This window comes from Triturus cristatus, chromosome 3_2, assembly GCF_964204655.1.
Source record: "Triturus cristatus chromosome 3_2, aTriCri1.1, whole genome shotgun sequence".
Classification (NCBI taxonomy): domain Eukaryota; kingdom Metazoa; phylum Chordata; class Amphibia; order Caudata; family Salamandridae; genus Triturus; species Triturus cristatus.
In genome coordinates this window covers 17,240,367-17,252,780 of record NC_140584.1, presented here as the reverse complement: position 1 = coordinate 17,252,780, position 12,414 = coordinate 17,240,367, and positions in this window count along the sequence as shown.

Sequence of the window (12,414 nt, the reverse complement as noted above, 5' to 3'; positions counted from 1 at the left end):
CAACCGTGCACCAAATAGTGATGTGCATTGACAGGAACCGGCTTGACAGCTGTTCCTGCCAATGCTTTATAAATTACCGCTAACTTGGCGGTCATTTATAAATTTGGTGGGTAGTTTTCCACCGAAGAAACAGAGTAATTTTTTCCTTCCTTGTGGCGGAACAATTAGTCATCAGCCATTATATAAATCTGCCCTTTAGTCTCTGTCTATGAGCTACAACAATTCTAGTAGGGTGGTCAGGAAGCTGCAGCAGTTTCGATCATACTGAAGTCGGATACCTTTGCCAGGAGGTCCCGCTGAAGATCCGGAGGCACTGGAAGTAAAAAAAAAGATCTAAGTCCCACATTTTCCTATTTTCTGATGCAGATCCTCTTGGTAACTTCTAAGGTCATCTGGACCGCAGGTACAGCACTTAGGGGTAGGAGTCACTCCAGCAGAGGCAAGCAGCAAGGATCTTCCCAGGTCCAGTTGCAATTGGTCTGCAGGTCACGCCAGGAAAAGGACCTCTTGCATCTTTTGATGTCTCTGTAGTCATACAGGAGGTCAGCCAATTTACCCATGGAGTCCACTTCTCAGTTTTAGGTACAGGTTTGAGGAGGTCCAGCCCTTCTTCGCACCACGCAGGTCACAGACAGCAGATCCAGTTGTCTTCTGTTCTTCCACAGACCTAGATGTGGTCTGATAGGATGGGAGGAGGTGCCACTTTGTAGAAATCACCAGCCAGTGTGTGGGGACGGCTCCAGGACACTCTCTGGCCAATGTGTAGAATAGTTCCAAGCACAAACATTCCCTCATTTTCAGCTTTGTTGCAAACTACCCCATAGTGTGCTGTTCTAGTGAAATCCAACACATTGGAAATGTTCTGCTCCCGGTAAAGGCTGGTGGCCCAGGCAAGGGTATGTCTATGGAAATGAGGCATTCCCTCTTCCGAACCACACTAAAGTGACTCTAGGACCAGTTTCCCCTTCTACTGCAATGGAGCCGGGCTGAATACAGCTGGCCCTAGAATCAAATGTATCCCTTGCATCAATGTACAGTTTTTTTAATGCATCTTTTTCATAAATTTCTTTCTACCCAGCATTTTGTGATAATCACATTACAATTTCAGATGATATGTACACATCTGTGTGCCACTTTTCCTCTACAAAAGCATTGCATCTTATAATCATATACACAAAACAAAAATTATAGACAAGGCAAACTTCACCCCAACGTAAAGTACAGTGTAGTCACAAACCCCCAACGACCGTCATTCAGGGCCATTTGGTAGCCACCTGTTTTCCCAATTGACCCTAGCCTTGGGTCTATTGTATCAATGCACAGTTAACCATGAAGGGTCAGTTTTCACCATGGTTCTGCTCAAGTTAATTTAGCTCTTGAATCCTCTCCCATTGCCCTTTATGAAAAATGGTGAGTCACATATGGTCTTCCTGACAAAATGTTAAGTTATTGCCTCTGCTCTGGAAGCAGTTTTCACTCTTCGTCAAGGGGAAAACCCATGATAGGGATAGCACAAACAGGCAGGCTAACCATCATTAACCTACTGGTGCTTCAGGTAGAAATAGTCTAACCTTCAAAAAATTCCTTTTTATGTATATTTATCTAAACCCCATCTTCAACATTGATCTGGAATTGTAATCAATTTTAAAAACTGTGGTTTAATGGACTATGTAGCTCAAGCTAAACCAAGGTTGCGAAAATAGAATTTTCATTGTACTTTAGTGTTTCCATAGGAACAGCTAAAACCCTAAACAGGGAAAATAGCTTTTGGGAGCTAGTCAGATAGGAAAATGCTAACATTACATTCTTACATGTTCCACTTTTAAACACTAGGCACCCTACCTGGTGACCTGCAAGGCTTACTTAGGGTGGCTTACTTAAAACTGAAAAGCAGGGTTTCCTCCCGTCAAAAAGGTTTACTTTGACAAGTCGGCCTGTAGGTTTAAAGCTGCAGCACTCAGGCTACACAGGTAGGCCTAGAACCGTGTTTTCCTCACAGCCTAGTAAATGGCACACTACACACTGCTGTCCATAGATGACATTTAACTTTCTATTCCAATAGGGCATTTTACTGCACCATATACTATGTCTTTCCTGGTAAAAATAAATATGCCAATTCTGACTTAACTAGTTTTACCATGTTTTAGGTGGTCAAAGGGCATAAACTGGAGACTGGACAGTATTGTCCCAGCATGCAGAGTTAAAAAAACAGCCATACCAGTCAGCTAAAAATTAGGGTAGCCATGCAAAAGAGGTATTTTCTCACAACCTATTTACGTCTTTAGGTATCTCTGTTCTAATTAATTAAATGATTTTTGCTCACGTGCAGCATAGAAACATGACCTTAATCACTTTCAAGCACTATCAACAGGATGTCCTGATTACATACTGATAACTCAAGGCCTTCATTATGAAAGCCTCTGTTAAGGTCTTGGCAGACTGGCTGAGCAAGATTTTCCCATCTGTTTAGAATCTCTCCTTGACTCCACTGGTTTTTCAGGAGATATGCAAATGGTTTGGGATCCCTTTCCCGGACCTGTTTCCATTCCCACCCAACCCTCATCTTCCCCAATTTTTATCCCCAATATCAGGATGAAATAGCTTGGCCAAGGCACTTTCGGTGATGTAGTCTCAGAAACTGTTATATGGTCTCCTAACTTTTCCTTTAATTCCAAAATTGTTAGCATGTCTAAGGGGAATCTAGAGGGTAATGATTGTGATAATTGCTTTTCGGCAGAGAAGATCCTGTTTCTCCCCTCCTTCATAAAATAGCAATATGCGAATGCTGGAAAATTCTAATGAGCTCTTCTCCCCGCCTCACTTCTATGTCATTTGACTTGGAAGTTGAAAAAAAGGGGTTAGTAAATAAAGATTTACCACTTCATCTAGCAGAAACAATACAGAAATCTTGTACGCCCTCCACTTTGAAATCCAATTCCTACTATGGGATCTCCTTCAAAGATGGTGTTCAAAGAATGTCATCTCTCCCTTGCTATATGAATTTGTTTCTGTCTTGCAATTTTTGGGGGATAGTTTTCATAACAATTTTGTGAATTCTACAAGGAGAGCACAATTGGTAGCTATCAGACCTTTTCCCAAACCCTTGGTTCCCCAGCCCTGAAAACGACCAAACCCCCCAGCCATGAAACGCCCCCCCAGCCCTGAGGCCCAAAACCATTCCGGCAAACTGCCCATTCCCCAGCCCTGAGCCCTAAATCCCTGCCCCTTAACACACACTTCCCCGACCCCCTCCCACCACGCTGTCCCTAAATCTACCCCAACTGCCCTTAGGCCTAAATCCCTAACCCGTAATTAAAACAAGCATTTGCAATGCATCAGGTCTCGCTATTGTGAGAGCTTAAGCTTTTGGCATCGTAAATGAAAATGCCTTTTATTTTTCTAATGAACACATAAATAAAAGGCATTGTCATTTACAATGCCAATAGCTCAAACTCTTGTAAATGCACAACCTATTCAGAGAAGCGGCTGCCATTGTCTTGGGCGGCTCGGAAAGAAGACCTACCGTGTAACAAGCAAAGTAAAAGGGCCAGTCCTCATGGAAGGTTACAAATGAAGACAAGGCGGTACTAAGGAGGGACTAACAAGCCCATGGATGAATCAGAAGGATTTACAAAGGACAATTACGTATTACGAACGACAAAAAAAAGTAGTAGACATTCAGTCGGCTCTCCCTATTGCTGGTGAGGCCAGTAGTCATACAGCCCTCATGAAGTTAGAGTGCATGCTGGGTAGGCTTCAGCTTTTAGATGTTCCTTCTTTCAGGGGTAATTTTGGAGCTCTCAAATCTGGATTTCCTTTGGATCCCTGCCCCCCCCCCCCCCCAGGTACTTGGTAAGCTCTCCTATCCGGCCCTGAAGCAGCTTCTTCAAAAAATGAATCAATCACTGTTTGAAGGCATGGTTCCTAAAACTTGGAACACAGCTCTGGTTACCCCCATATTAAAGAAACCCAACTTGGATCCCCTCATTTGATCAACTTACAGACCTATCTGACTACACCTTACACTGCATACAGAACTTAATGGCCTACTCCACCCTTTGCAATGTGGCTTTCGAGCAAGCCATAGCACCGAATCGGCTCCCCTCTGAGTTCTCGAGGCATCAATAGGACAATGATAGAGGCGGTGCACTGATTTTGTTAGAGCTCAGTGCAGTATTGGACGCCGTAAATCACAGCATGCACCTACATAGATTAGAGGGGATGGGAATACAGGATATTACACTTTCATGTCTGAAATCCTTCCTGCATGACCGCACTTTTCAGGTCCATTCTAACCAACATAGGTCAAAAGTTCATCTTTTAGCTTCCAGCGTGCTCAGGGATCCGCTCTGAGCCCCATGCTCTTGAGCATATATGTCAGACCATTGGCAGAGAAAGTGGAAAATTGTGGTCTCACACTCTTTTCATATGCAGAAGATATGCAAATTATAGTCTCTCTGTCAGCCAAGGACAATCATAATGTGAAGGCCCTTAATTCTTGCTTCATCCAAGTTTCATCATGGATGAGTGCTAGCTCCCAGAAATTAAATAGTGAAAATATTTTGGAATATGAAACTGGGTGACTTTGGGTTTCTGGATCTTTAAAAACCAAACCAAAAGGATTTTACTCTGCATTCCTCTTTTCACTGGTGCCAATCTAACTTGACAGAAATGCTAACATGTTGCAGACTGAAGTAATAGTGTATTTATGCTTTATCTTTACAGGCTTCAGACAAAGTTGAAAAGATCATGGGTTATACTTTCAAATAATGGGCACAGTAAAGGCCTGGTTTGTTACAGTGAAAGCTATTTACTTCATGTGGAAGCTTTGAAAAGAAAGATCGCAGTGTAAGAATAGAGAAGACATTGAGTCCTCTTTAACACCAAGTCAATCCTTTATAGAGTGGAAATCCTCGAAGAGGATCAACTCTTATACGTAAATAAGTCTTATAAACGAACATAATAATTTATTTTTAAATATGTTTGCTTACTACAGACCTGTGTTGCCTTCACTCATCTTTTAAATATCTGCACTGCAACCTTTCTCCTGATACAATTAGCATATCCCCTGTTTCACAAATAAAGCAACACTGCATTAATATTTTAGTAAAGAAGATAAATTGCAATGGATGTCTTAAGGGAAGTAACCTTTTTGAATATCTTATCTCAGAAAAGTGAGTGTCAAAAACTTTACAAATCAGACCAGATTTCCCAAACATTATCATCACAAATATATCATCAGGATCACCTTCAGAGCCAACACCTACAAACATCTCATAAGATATCATTCGCACAAACTATACAGGGGAAGTTTCTAGAAGCTTACTCAATAAGGATCTTGGAACTAGGTTCATTCCTAACCGAGCTAAAAATCTCCCATATTACACCACTCCTCAAAAAAAAACCTTAACCCATCTGACCCAGCAAATTACAAGCCTATCCCAAATAGCCTATTTGTAGGGAAAATATTTATAAGACCAGAGGTCACTCAACTTTCAAAATTTACAGAGTGAACAACAGTCTGGTTTTACACCAGGCAGAGGCACAGAAGGAACCAAGAAGCCATCCTATTGTCTCTGGATTTATTAGGTGCGTTTGACAATGTCCACCACCATACACCACTACATAGACTCCATCAACTCGGAATATGTGAAAATGCTCTAAAATGGATTGCTTCTTACCTTAGAGACAAAGTGGGGTTTACTTAGCAACTTTCACATCAGTCCTTCACAGCCAACACTGTAGCATCCTTCATGGGTCCATTATATCACCTATATTATTCAATATCTGGATACCCCCTTACCATACCTGATTAAAACATTTAAACTCACCCATTACAATGATGCAGGTGACAAGCAAATCATTCTAAAAATGAATAGATCAGAAGATCCCCACAACTAAAACCTTGGAGAATTACTTTGTGTCAAACACGTAGATGATGAGTAACCACCAAATTTCAACATCCTAAAGACAGATCATGACATGCGTACAATTGCAACTTAAGGCCCCTCTAACAACTTAAAGAGAAGTCAGAAACCTAGGGGTTAAATTGAATTCAGTCTTATCCTTGATGCCATGTCAAAAGTGTTACACAAAGTCCCTTGTGCACAATTAAAACACTTCATCCCATATTCCCATACCTTGAATACCAACAAAAACTACAAGCTATCCTCATGCTTGCAATCTTCATGTGTGACTATACCAACAGCCTATATCTTGGTGCAACCAGATTCATCATACACAAAATACAACCAATCCAAAATGCTACTGCAAGACTCCTTTTCCACCATCACCCACGGAAACACATGACTTCAGTCCTACAAGCACTCTACTAGTTTATTATAGCTAGAATGACAATGTTCTATGTATTCTGCATTGTCCAATAAAAACCCTAGGGAAAAATACCATTATACCTACAAGTTAAATCCAAGCAATAAAAACTAAATAGGACACTGCACTCAAGCCCTGCACCACGGATGAGTCCCCTGCCTGAACCTTACCATAGAAAATCTACAGGTTCCAGCACACAGACATGGATCTACAAATCAACCAGCAAACTATTTTTAATAGGCATGTAAGCTAAGAACGGCTGAACAACGGTTAGCCTGAGTATCATATAGAAATGTCAATTCATATGAAACCTCTTCAGGCCCACATTAATTCTAATACACTCAGCGCTCGGCATCCAACTTTAGCTTAATCGTTTAACACTCATATGAAGACATATCTGCTATGGGCCTTGTCGATCACCCAGTACTGTACCAGTCAAAAAGTTGTCATCTCCAACCAAACAGGCATGAAATAACTGAACAGATCTGTCACATACTGCTGAGTAATCGGAGGATTCTAATCTAGTTCACCACACAGGTCCCAACTAGCTACTACAAATACTTCTTTATATCTCACAATATTCAGATATGTGTAGTGTCTTCATATAAGGTTAACTGTTCTCCTGTATCTTGTAACTATCTGCTCAGCCAGTGTGAGTGTTCCATGTGGAATGATGACGTGACTGGAATGTTGGTGTGGTGTGAGACAGTTGAGAGGATGGGCTGAGCAGCTAGCAGGCTGCTCCTGGTGGAGCTATACTATGGACTTAACATCTTAATAAATACGCTTAAGATCTATCCTGGCTACGTCTGCTGTGTCACATCAACTTATGGAACCAGGTCACCTCAATTGGCGACGAGGATGGGATACGAACCCACGCGTGCAAAGCAAGAAGGGAGATATTGTAGTATCTTCATATAAGGTTAACTGTTCTCCTGTATCTTGTAACTATCTGCTCAGCCAGTGTGAGTGTTCCATGTGGAATGATGACGTGACTGGAATGTTGGTGTGGTGTGAGACAGTTGAGAGGATGGGCTGAGCAGCTAGCAGGCTGCTCCTGGTGGAGCTATACTATGGACTTAACATCTTAACAAATACGCTTAAAATCTATCCTGGCTACATCTGCTGTGTCACATCAACTTATGGAACCAGGTCACTTCAATATGGTGTTATAGTATCAGAGCCCATCCCAGTCCGGGCTGGACTGGGAACCAAAACCGGCCCCCACAAACTGCTCGGCTGGGCCCCCTGTGGTGGAGGAGGGGTGCGGCGAGCTGTTTGCAACTGCCGGTTTCGGCCAATTTTGTTACGGGGGCCGATATTGCTGGCCCCCGGTAACAAAACCGGCCCCCACCCTAGCAGCCCACCTGGGAAATCCCGGTGTCCGCAACAGCCAGTTCGGCCCTGATCCCAGTAGATCTCCTCACCACTCCTCTCTCCAACAATGCATACTCAGGACTAAAAAGGTTAAACAAAATTTCAGGTAAGACAAACCGGTGCAGTAACAAGCTAAGTAAATTATGTTAATAGGAAATGCCATTGAGGGACCTTTCCAAGGCTGCCAGCTTACTGAAAGCCATAAACTTTATTTCCGTCTCTCACACCTCTTCATCTACCACACTACTGCATTCCATAACACAATAACTGAACTTTGGTGGTCATCATGCATGACATGGTGTAGGAGAGTAGGATCTGCACTTATGTTGCCCCAACTTTTTTTCTGATGTATACACTGGTTTCTGGCTATAGTCTGGCTGGGTCCCTGCTAATCAGGTCCCCAGTCTCCCTGTTCTCTCTAAACGACTTGGTGTGCATACTAGATGCACTAGTGATTGGATACTGTGGTACCTCATGAGCCCCTAGTATATGGTACCTTAGGTACCTAGGGCATAGGCACTTCACAGGCCTACCAGGGGCTGAAGCATGTATTATGCCACCCCTGGGAAGCAGACTCAATCTGACACCACAGGCCTGCTACTGCAGCCTGGGTGAGGTGGTGTTAGCATTCCTCACAGAAGTATAGGTTTCTATATCTCACCCCTATGGCAGGCCCTATCAATCCTGAGGGCAGGGTGCGTGGTTTACTATGTGAGGGGGTGCCTCTGCATGAGCAGGGCCCCTCTGCAGCTACCAGAGTCTATTCTCTATGGCTGTTTGTGGATGCGGTTAAACCATTACTCTTAAGTGCATTAAAATGCTAACTTTGGAATGACTGCATCAAAACATGTCGTGTTTGGTGTCAAACAACTTGGAATCATACCCCCACATCAGTCCATGATGTGGGAGCATGATCCCACCCTTCTAGAGGGGATGACATGTAAAACGACAGAAATCTGAAAGAGCCCTGGTGTCAGGGCTCGGGGACGGAAGAGCTAGTAGAGGCGCAGCGTAGGCATAGAGACGGCAGGAGAACTGGGAACTACATCTCCCAGGTAGCGGAGTCACGAACTTCATTTCCCAGACTCCTCGTGCAAGCCGCGCGTGGCCTACATAAGCTCCGCCTACCTGAAACGCGGGGCTTGTCACTCTGTATACTTTCGGGTCTCAGACGGAGATCCCTTGGACTTGCCTGCAACTGACAAACAGGGACGTTTCTGAACCCTGACGAACCTCTACTCTTCAGTGAAACCCCGCGGGCGTCGAGCCCGTGTTTGAATCTGCCGCACACGAACGTGCTGCACGGAGCGGATAACCCAGAGACTCTCCGTTGCGAGCGCAGCTCCCAGTTCCTATTTTCAGGGCTAGTGCGTGGTACGCACTCACCTATCCGGTGGAGACGTGAGCGGCGCATTGCGAGTTGACTAGCGCTTCTCCCCCGGACTCCTAAAACCAACCCCCTTGCCTCGCGGTGACGACCGCAAAGACTCAAACCGACAGCGAGCGCTCTGGCTCTCTGTTCCCTTCCTCCCTAACCTTTCTCCTGGGCGCAAACTGCCTACCTATGGCGTGAGCCACTTCCGTGCCTACTCCCCACGGACACCCGGGATAAGCCGGAAGTCGCGCTCTCAGAGATAAGCTGCAAATACTTCTTGGTGAAGTAACCAAGGAAGGATTCCGTCTTCTCCATCGGCATTCTGCAACCCTCGCAGATAAGTACTATAACATTGCTACAAAACAGTACTGAATTCTCAAGTATGTTTTCAAACCTGCCGACCTATTAGAAAAGTAAAGCCTGGTCATTGTAAGTGTGCAAGCGGGGGGAGCTCAGAGAAGGGGAGGTTGGTGCAGAGCGCGCGCCTGATGTGTTATGTGTTTCTGTCCCACTTACAGGGCCTCTGGGGTGGAACCTCATCAGAGATTGTATATCTAGCAAGGAACTCCCGTGCCAGAGTCTGCCAGCAGTAGATTATTTTCGTTTTGGTTCTTTTGTCCCCTTTTTCCCTTTCCCCTAGAGGAGTGGTATACGTGTGGTGTTTCTTGAGCACGCATGGGTGTCACCCCTATGGGGAGAGGGTCTATTAGCTACGCATCGTTCCTGCTGTACCCGGCTGACCGGTGAGTCAAGTCTCTTTCAACGTGATACCTGGCATCACAAAATGGATGCCACCAGCACAGACACTGGGCTGCCCTCCTGCTGCTGACTGAAACTCGCAGTGGAGGAAGCCCAACAATAGGCATCCTGTCACAGGGAGGTGTCACCACCTTCCAGACAGGATTTAGTGTATTGTAGCTGGGTGGGTGCACTTCTAGAGTGCTTTGAAGTCCTGCACTGGGGGAGCAGTAGGCTCCTCTGTGCATATGCCAGCCCAAACCGGTTCAGGGGCTGCCTGTCCTTGCTCTGGCGTGAAACTGGACAAAGGGAAGTGGGTGTAACCACCCCCTACCCTGACCCTCCCAGAGGAGTGGTCACATAGCTAGTCCCTCCACTATCTTTAGTATAAGATAGCAAACCTTGCCATTGCAAAGTAGATAACCCTGGACGACACTCTACAAAGAATAATCCTAGCCCTTCGACGTTCCACTACCTTTGGAAGACAGAAGAATCTTCCTTGGAGTCAAGGAGTGACTCCCCTGCTTGACAGGCACCAAAAACCTTAATCAACGGTCACAAACGTTCCCGCTCCCGCCGGAGTTCGAAGTCCCCGCAGCTCCAGAAGTGGATTTCCTAACTTCTCGACGGCCATTGTGAGTCCCCAGCAAAGCTGTGGCGAGTGGTCCCCACGGGGAACAGCAATACCCGGGTACCGTGCACTATTGTCGAGTGCAACGCTTTCACGACGTTCTTCGAATTTATGCATTGGACCATTTGTGGCCCATGCCTCCAGCAGGTTTTGCAGTGAAAATCAGAGGCCTACCCCATCCTGAGTGACCGTGGGCTCCTGCAAAGCATTTCCTCAAGAGGCGACTTTGCGATCATTTGCCCATTGGCTTGTGGGTCCCCCGAAGACTTTTTTATCAACTAAAAGGGCTCCCCTGGTTGTTCCAGGCCTGCCCTCACTCACCCTCACTGGGTGAGTCTGTCAGACCTTGCTGTTCTGCAACGCTGACAATCTTCACTTTCCACAAGACTTGCAGTTGCCAAGGCTTGTTGGCTCCAATCTGGTTGCTGTCACTGCAGTCAGCTGCAAACCTTGTGGGACGCTCCAAATCCAGCTGCTGGTCATCATCGATCCCTCCTGGCCCTCGTGAGCGAAGAGTCAAAACACCATCGACGACCTGAAATCACCCGACATCTGTGGTCAGCCATCTTCCTGGCCACCGGTCACTGGCAAGTGACTTTGAACACTGTCCCTTCAATTTTCAGGTCATCTTCATCTTGAATCCACCTTTGGATTCCACTGGACACTTCTTCAGTCGACGCAAGCAGCAAGTCTTCTTTGGTCTCCATAGAAAACAGCGACGCGACCCGACACCAAAAGACACCTATGCACCCGGCTTCCCTGGGTGAGGTAACTCGTGCACTCCGGTGCCCTAGTGCGTGTTGGCCCTCGAATTACTTACCTTGTATGTGGCTTGCTTGTAGACTTCCTCGAAGTACCCTAAAACTTTAAAAATCAAACCGTGACTTGCTCCATTGTAATCTAGGGCTCCAGCCATATTTGTGCTTAACTTATTGTGAAACGTTGATATTTGAATGTGTTGCTGGCTTCTAATCTCATAAAGAGATTAGTAGAGTGTGTCTAGAAATAAATACATATATATTTGATATATATACCTGTGTGGTGTCCTTTCATTTGGTAATTCAAGAGATTATTAGGTAAAACAAGCTGCTTTACATTCCTCAGAGACTTAGCCTGAAGGCTGCTCTCCACAGCTACCACTAGGATAGCTTTCTTTAAAAGGTTGTCTTAAACCTATCTACCATAAGAGTCGAATCGGACTGTTGCAAGGTGGCCACTATAACTAGTGACCAGCATATGCCAGGCCAAGGCAATATCCTTAAAACACACACCTTATACAGTGCAACTTCCTGCCTAAGAAGGCAAGCACTTCAGGTCCAGATACAGGGGTAGTTAGCACTATGTAAATCCTGCAATACAGATATTTACAATATAGAACAGTGTGTAATGCAAATCATGGACTGCAGCCACGTAAAAAATAAAAATCTGCTTTAAAACGGTGAGCTCCATACCATTAAATACTGGCACCAATAAACAGATGTTTGATAATCATCTATGAAATACTGTCCATTTATTTTCTCTATTTACTGGGATGCACTTTAGACCATAAACTTGCATACTTTTTACTTTTTGCCTCAAACACTATCTCAAAGTTGCCTTGAATTAGGCTTTGCACACAATACGTTCGAAATGCAGTAAAACCCACTCAATTGAAATATTAAGTTGTGCCCTATAATGCAGAGCCGAAAATTCCCCTCAAAGGGTTTATAATGGATATAGCTACAATATATGGGATTTTTTTACCTTAAACTCTGTGAAGTAAATTGAAAAACTATTCCAAAAACTGGATCAAGCATCTCCAGTAAATTTTCAACTGGTGAACATATGTAAAAAACATGCAATTGAACATATTTTATTTTCTTCACTATGAAAATATTTTTTTCCAGGAGAAGAGATTCCTTTCTCTGCATTCCCTTTTACTTTGAGGGTGTCACATTCCGTTTCCAAAACATAGAAACGGACT